Here is an 8,176-nt window from a genome sequence, read left to right on the forward strand (position 1 = left end):
ACGGCTGTTTCTGAGGACCGTTCCTGCTGCAGTGCCATGGGATGCCTCGGCTCTGCGGGCAGCTGGCGGGGCACCAGGGAATCCCTGTCCCACCGAGAGCCACCTGAGCTGCCCCAGGGGCTGGCACCATGCTGGGCTGATGCCTGCAAGCACCTGGGTGCAAGAGGGATGGCCACCCAGCCTGTCCCCTGCCTTGGGGACACCTGGGTGCTGTGTGACCCTGAGCTTATCACAGCCTGCCATGTGCCGGTGTGGGTACTGACGGCACCGAGCAGCATCCCGTTCCGAGGGAGCATGACATGTATGGGATCAGAGGGCAAAAATCAGATAACTAATTAGGTAATTGCAGATGATTAACTTTAATTAGAGAAAGGGAGGGATGTGAGTCAGGGGGGATGGGGAAGGTGGAGGTTGCCAGGCTCAGCAAGGTGCTGAGCTCCCGGTTAGTCCCAGCCACAGAGTCCTGGGATCACTGAGCCTCCCAGCTGCCTTGGCTCCCCCCAAACACCTGGCTTCTCCCTCTCTCAGACCTCCCTAATTGCAGCAGAAACCTTGAGAGTTGCTGGTGATTGCCTCTGAAGGATTCATAAATCAGGCAGCAAATAATGGGAGATCTCTACGATATTGTTTCAAAGAAAATTTACAAAAAAGGTAAAAAGAGCAGAGACGGAAACAACTAAAGCCGGCACAGCAGCTTCATACCCTGTCTTTTCTACAGAGATAAATAATTAAGCTGTTCTGGGGGATCTTCAGCTTTCTGAAGGCATCTCCAAGCCTAGGGCCTGAATGCAGTGGATGCACTGCTTCCTCCGGACACTGCCAGGCCCCCCTTGGTGGAGCGACTGGGGCACCTCAGGCTGGGCTCGCTGCTGCTGCTGGAGCATGTCCCCATGCCAAGGCTGGCTCCAGCGATGCCACAATGGTGAAGTCCCCAGAGCTGCTGCTCACCCCACCACCCTGGCAGAGATGGCATGGTGCCAGGTGATGGTGCTGGCACCCCCTGGTACCCCATCCTGGCAAATGGTGTCAAGATGCCACGAATGTCACCCTGTGATCCACCTTACTGAGCAGAAGGTGCAGGAGAAAACCTGCCCCGCTCCAGACAGGCCCATTAAACCAACGTACACTATTATTTCTCAAAGGTGTAATTAAATGTAATTGTCAATTACTAAGTGGCAACGTGGAATAGGCACAAATGGTGGAGTCCGCCCCCAGCCCCCCACAGCACAGGCAAGCGAACCCCAGCACCGGGACCCCCCCGTGCCCTGGCTTTCCAATCCCCCAAGAAACAGGCAGCTGCGTCTGTTCACGCTGCTCTGGTTTTTCCTACTTCACAAGAGTTGAAATCTGACCTTTTTTAATATACAAGGCTGTGATTTTGGAGCCGGGAGCAGCTCTGGGAGGAAAAGGTGGGAGCGAGTGAGATGCAGGGGGGAGGAGAAAAAGCATCACAGCCTCCCAGCAGGGTCAGCTGGGTGGTGTTTTGGTACCCACCAAGGACTGGGGTTGAGCTGGTGGCAGGGATGCTCAAGGGAGCATCGGTGGGAGGCAGGAGCCTGTGCCGGCCGCGCAGGGATGAAGGACAGGAGGTAGAGACAGGCAACTGCCGGTTTAAAACCGAGTGCAAGCTGTCACCCACTTGGGAGCTGGGGCAAAGCAGGGCTGGGCAAAGCCAGCCTGCTTGGCAATTGCAGCCCTGTGCTGTGCCGCAGACGACGTCCCGATAATTGCGCTTTCTTTTCTTCCTTTCTTTCCCTTTTCCCCCTGCTGAGCTGCAATAATTGGGTGCTGTTGCCCGAGCTCATCCGCTGCCGGCTGCCTGAAAGGAGCTCTGCAATTAGCAGGCATCGCTCTGTAATAAAGCCTTTAATATCCACTTTCACAGCTCACACTGCAGTTGCTCAGCCCTGTTCCCATCTCCATCCCTATCCCTATCCCTATCCCCACCTCATCCCATCCCATCCCATCCCACCCCATCCCCACACAGCCTGGCAAGTGCTGGGGTGACAGGGCGCCCACACACAGAACCCACGCTCGCTGCTGCCCACCCAGGCAGCTGCCTGAGCCCCTGCCCTTGGGCACAGCAGCAGCTCCGGCCCCAGCGCAGCCCCTGCCCACCCTCGCTGCTCCACCCAGGATATGGAGCACCAGCTCAAGTGGAGCCCAGCACCGGGCCACGCGTGGCATTGTGGCACAGAGGCCTCGGGTCCGATCCTGACCTACTTTCCAGAGCAAAAAAGTCTCTGCCAGCGTTTCAAAGCTGGCTCCCGCCTGGGAGCCCTGCATGGGGCCGGGGTTCCCAGGGTGCTTTCTAACAAATGCTTACAATAAGGTAATTATGGGAGAAATAATAAATGTGTCAGTCCTGCAAGAAGTATTTTTACTAGGAGCGAGGGGGGAGCCCTGCCATCGTGTAGAGTGTGTGTGTGCTCACCGTACATATTAATTAACAGGGTAAAAAGCTCCCCAGCCCCGTGCCGTGTACATTATTTATGAACATCTCGGGGCGGTGGTGACTTATGGGCTCTCCTGCTCCTCTCGCTGCCTCGCATTTTCCCTTGGTTTTCTCCCCCTGAGTTTCCATGTGTCAGCGTATGCCTGGCGGGACCTGCCGATGGCTGTGGCACGGCGGGCGGAGGGGTGCTGGGCTGGCAGTGGTGGGAGTGGGGTGGGTGAAGGAGCTGACCCCATCGTTCCCTGTACCTCCCTGGCAGGGCTGGGCAGCATCAGCCACGGTGCCCCCACTCCAGGGTGCTGGAGATTCCATCCAACACCCAGGGCTGCCCAAGGTGCTTCTCCATCCCTGGGAGACACAAGGTAGATGATGGGATGGGATGGGATGGGGAAGGAGATGGGGACAGGATGGGCATGAGAATGGAATGGGGATGGAATAGACATGGGATGGGATGGGATGGGATGGGATGGGATGGGATGGGATGGGATGGGATGGGATGGGATGGGATGGGATGGGATGGGATGGGATGGGATGGGATGGGATGGGATGGGATGGGATGGCGGCTGCAGCATGGGATCTTCCTCCCACAGGACCTCCAGCCCAGGGCAAGACTCCAGCCTCACTCCCAGGTGAGCTCCGGCACAAGCAGGCATAGTCTTGGCTCTCCCCACAGGCAGCTGACAGCCCGAGAGCCCCACAGCAGGGAAAAGGAGTTGGTTGCCACTTTATAAATCATTGTCTCTCTTTATAGATGGAGTTTTAACCTTCCCAGCTTCTGCCTGGGGATTTATTAGCAGTTTCATTTCCCACAGCAATAACTCACCACGCTCCTTGGGGCCCATGCTGAGTCACCTCTGCACCCTCGAGTGGACCCTTGGCACCCTGGCAGGGATGGGGCAGCTCCTCACCCCCATGCCTGGGTCCCACAGGCAGGGTTGCCCCCAGGACCCCCTCCTTCAGCACTGCCTTTTCCCTGATGCAATGCCAATGAACAGCCGGGTCTCCTGCCTGTGGGCAAGGATGGGGGCTATGGACCCCTGCCTGCACCACCGATGGGACAGGGGCAGCGATGGGGACAGGGGTAGCTTCACCGGGGCTGCTGGCAAAACCCCCACCCCCAAGGTCCTTGGCTTGGCCTGTTCATGTTCCCACACAGACCTGACAGCTGAGGGATTTTTATTCCCCAAAGGATTTTCTTAATTAGGAGACTTCATAACTCGCTATCGTGCACACACGCACACCCACTCATCTCCATCTCTTCAAAGGCTCTGCCCACCCACCCTACTGCAGAGCCGCGGGTGGGTGTCAGGGCTAGACCGATGTGGTGGCATCACGGCAAGGAGGAGGAGCAGGCCCTGTCCCCAGCCCCTGGCACAAGGGACCCTGCTCCCCTCAGGGCTGAGCCTGGGGAAGAAAGGGTGGAGCGTGTCCCTGCCCCCTGAAGTTTGCTTCCCTAATGAAGTCTGTGCTAAGACGATTAAGAAGAACTTTAGTGATGGATTTTATAATCCTGCCTGAAAGGGAAACACGCCTTCGCTTTCCTTCCCCTGCCCTGTCCCTCCTGTCCCCAGTGGGTGACCTCATGCTGACATCCTCCCCATCACCTCTGAGTGGGTTTTGCCGGTTCATCAGTTGGGTTTGATGTCAGCACTGCCCACAGGGCTGGGGCTGGATGGCCGTGGGTGAGTGAGGCCGATGCTGGCATTGTCTGAATGCACCAGGGAGGCAGGACATGGTCCAACCACCCCTGGTGCAGCAGCGAGCCCATGTGTGTCCTCCTCTGGGTGGGTTTCAAACTGTCCAGGGCACCAGGAGCTGGATGCAGCATGGCAGGGGTGATGTGGGGAAGGTCAGCGGAGGTGCCCGCTGGTGTTGGGTGAGCATCACACATGCCCATGGTGCCTGTGCCGTACCCACCGTGCCTGTGCTGTACCTACACCGTACCAGCCATACACATGCCATGCCTGTGCTGTACCCACTGTACTTGTGCTATTCTCCCTGTGCCTGCACCATATCCACCAAGCATGCACCATACCTGCCATACCTGCGCCATACCTGCCGTGCCTGCACTGTGCCTGCTGTGCCTGCACCCCTGTGGCAGCGGCATGCAGGCACAGGGTGCATTTCCCACAGCCTTTTGAGTGTGCTGCAAGGGAGGAATTGATCCCTGCTGTTTCATTTATTAGATGGTGTAATACCACAGAAACGGTTTCCACATTATCCCAAACTAAATCATTTATTCTTGACAAAAATCCAATAAAGAGCTCAGTCCTTCTCCATAGGCAGATAAAGCCCAGATTAACAGGGCTGCCTAGATCAAAAAAAGGAAAAAAAAAGAAAAAAAAAGTAGGAAGTGCTGGGAAAATGAGCGCAGGATGTAGAGGAGACTTCTTCCACCTTCTCACTTTCCCAAGGCTGCTGCAGCTCAGGGTTTTATTACAAAAAGCCACCTAAGTATTACAGGCTAATCCGTAAATCCCAGCCTAGTAAAATATGTGATGGATTTTGTAAATTGTGCCCTTTACAAATCTGATTGAACTTTTTTTACCCTGCTAGTTCCCTTCTCTTCTCCTCCTGGCTCCTCTCCTGGGGGATTTTTTTTCTCCTTGGGGACCACGATGCCTTTTGGTGTCTCTGTCCTAGCCCTGTTCCTTCTCCAGCCTGACCTCCTGGTCCCTGTTTGTGGCCACTCGACAGTGGGAGCGACACAGCAGCAAGTCTGGACCGTGACGGGGATGACTGATGGAGGTGGGATGGGGATGGCATATGCTTGTGGAAGGGGAAAGGGATGGGGATGGGGATAGCAATGGAGCTGGGGATGGAGCTGGGGAAGGGGAAAGAGATGGGGATGAGGAAGGAAATGGGGAAGGGGCTGGGGATGTGGAGCACGCCCATGGCCCCGTGGCTGGAGCTGACCACCTGCACTATGAATTGCTCCTTTCCCCACCCTGTCCCTATGCCTGCCGGAGGCTGCACGGAGGCAGGAAGGCGGTCCCCAGCACCAAGCCCAGTGGATGACTCCCTCCTCCTTGATTCAGCTTGATTTTAGGGCTTTCTGCCTTCCCTGGAGTGTCCTGAGGTGTTTTGGAGTCAGTGGGGGAGAGGTCTGGGTCCCAGGGGGATGGGTGCCACCTGGGTGCTCCCGGGTGCCAGCCGGGGCAGGGGCACCCACACTCCCCCCACTGTGGTGGGGTCACCCCGAGCCGGTGGGGCCAGGAGCCAGGGTCCAGGGGCAGCTGCCAGTGGGTCAGACAGGGACCGTGTTGTCTTTGGCTCCTCCTCGGAGGCTGTGGAGGGACTTGGCTGCCCAGCCGGGCTATAAATCCTGGGTGTCAGATGTGGCGCGGGTCAGTCTGAAACCCCTGCGTGGCTAGGGACTACGGAGCATCATCAGCCTGCACGGCGCCTGCCCACACACCCTGGGGCTCCTTGGAGTGCTGGGATGGTCCTCGAGGCTGGGACAGGCTGTGGAAATGGGATTTCATACGGCCATCCCTTCGGTGCAAGTAGCACAGCCCGGCGCTGCAGACCGTCCCTGAACGGAGCATGTTTCTGTGCAGGAGGGAGATAAACTTGGGCGCGTCTTTCCTTCCTTCAACATTACTTCCTGGATTTTTATTAAATCAAGATGCTGCTGGCAAAACTTGCGCTCCCTTCCCTGTTTTTCCATCAAATTATTTTGCAGAGGAACATCTGGCTGCAGCTAACGAAGGGGCTATTCCTGCCTGTCGTGGTGGAGATGCTGATTTCCCCACAGTGGCCGGGGTCAGCTGGCAAATGCCACCTGCCACCGTGGTGCCTGTCATCCCGCGGTGCTGGCTGACATGGGTGGCAGCAAGGATGGGGACCTGCCACAGTCGTGCCCTGTGTAGCAAATTGGAAGCTGTGAAGAGAAGACACATCTGCCACGCCTTTCATTTGACTTCATTCCACTCTGAGCGGCTTTCTCTTTTGGTTTAAGGGTAACGCTGGGGCTGATGGAGACCTAGGATCAGATCCCAGCTCTGAGCTGGGCTCCAGCTCTCAGCAGCCAGAGCTGAGTGCAGATCTCTGCCAGGGGCTCAGATCCTCCCGAGATGACTGAGCAGCAGCAGCAGCAGCAGCAGCAGCAGTATTTGGCGGGGGGTGATGCGCACCGAAGCCCCTGCAGCCTGGCCTGGGCTGAGCTCTCGCCAGGCGTAATGCCTTCACCCCCAAACTGTGCCTTGTGAAAAACCCTTCAGGATGAGTTCAACATGCAAATCTGGTGTATTTTAGTCGCCCTCAAAGGAAGGAGAGCTGGGTTAGTGCCCAAAAGTGTAGCAAAGGGCCCCTGAGCCCCTGCTGGTGCTGACTGTGGGGACAGCAGAGGTAAGGCTGTGCCTCAGTTTCCCCAGTACCAGATGGCACTGGGGTCAGGGCAGCTGGGAACTGCCCACCCCTTTTCATCCTCCAACCCACCCTGGCAATTAAACAAACACGGGCGTTACATGTGCTTGGAGCCAGCGCTGGTGGATGTTAAGCGGTAACCATGGCAACTGCCAGGTTTCTGTTTTCTTGCCCTTGCCAGTCACCTTGAGATGCCACCATGTCCCAGTCACCAGCCGGGCACCCTACATCCCCCCATGCAGCTCCTACCGCCGCTCCCTGAGCTGCCCCAGTGTGTGTGGCAGAGGGATGCAGTGGCAGCAGGGCTGTGCTGGGGATCACCATCGCCCACCCAGGCACAAGGGCCAGATCCAAGCACCCAGCACCACCCAGGCTCTGCTGGGGCTCCCAGGGCCCCCCTTGCCCCCAGGGACAGGACCTACTGCCGTGGGGTGGATTGAGCCCTGCATCACCCTGCCATTGCACCCCTGGTGCTGGCAGCATCCCTGCCCGGCAGCGCCGGAGGAAGGAGCCCGGCGAGGCGCACAAAGCAACATCTGCAAGCGCTTAACCACGCAGCCGGCCTGGCCCTTCCCGAAATAGCTTGCTGGGGTGGGCTCCCATGCCAGCACTGATGTAATTTGCTTTTATTTCCCTCCCGTCTGCTCCTTCCCCACTGGAGCCACGATTCACTTGTCAGCCACGCTCCGTGCTGGGGGCTTTGCTGCCGCAAGCCCGGCCTGTGCCGGCACAGCCGGGGCGATGCTGAATGATGGCTCCCAGTGCAGAGGCACTGGCTGGGGCCAGTCCTGCCGTGCAGGGGCTGGCTGGGTCCCAGCACCATCAGAGGCTCCTTGTGCCCCTTGCCAGAGCTAGGATGAGTCTTGATTTTTCCAGCAGCGTGGGCGCTGCAGGGAAATTGGGGAAATCTGGGCTGTCGGCTGCTGGCTGCTCCGGTGGGGTTGGTGCAAGCAGGGAGGGGTTGGGGGGTGCAGCCCCTAAGTGGGATTCCAGAACTCCCACACCTCCATCTGTGCCTCTGCCACCTCGGGAGCCCTAAGGAGAGGGGATGCCCTGATGGTGCCCTGGCACGTGGCTCCGGCACTGCAGGGCTTGCTGGTGAGCGTACCACCAGGGCACGTGCCCATGCCCCTGGGTAGCTCCGTGGGGCTGCTGATGCCTATGGACCAAAGGCTGCATCCAGCCCCGGCCCCTCTGCATGCACTGGGGGTTAACTTGGCCACCGCCATGCAAGCAGAGACAGGGCCCGGCGCTGAGCCAGGCAGCGCAGGCAGGAGCCGGCCAGCTGGCTGCAGCCCCTTGCCTGGCTCCAGCACCAGCACATGCCTCCGGAGCAACGTGTCTGCACAGCAC

This window comes from Falco biarmicus, chromosome 1, assembly GCF_023638135.1.
Source record: "Falco biarmicus isolate bFalBia1 chromosome 1, bFalBia1.pri, whole genome shotgun sequence".
In the NCBI taxonomy this organism is placed as follows: domain Eukaryota; kingdom Metazoa; phylum Chordata; class Aves; order Falconiformes; family Falconidae; genus Falco; species Falco biarmicus.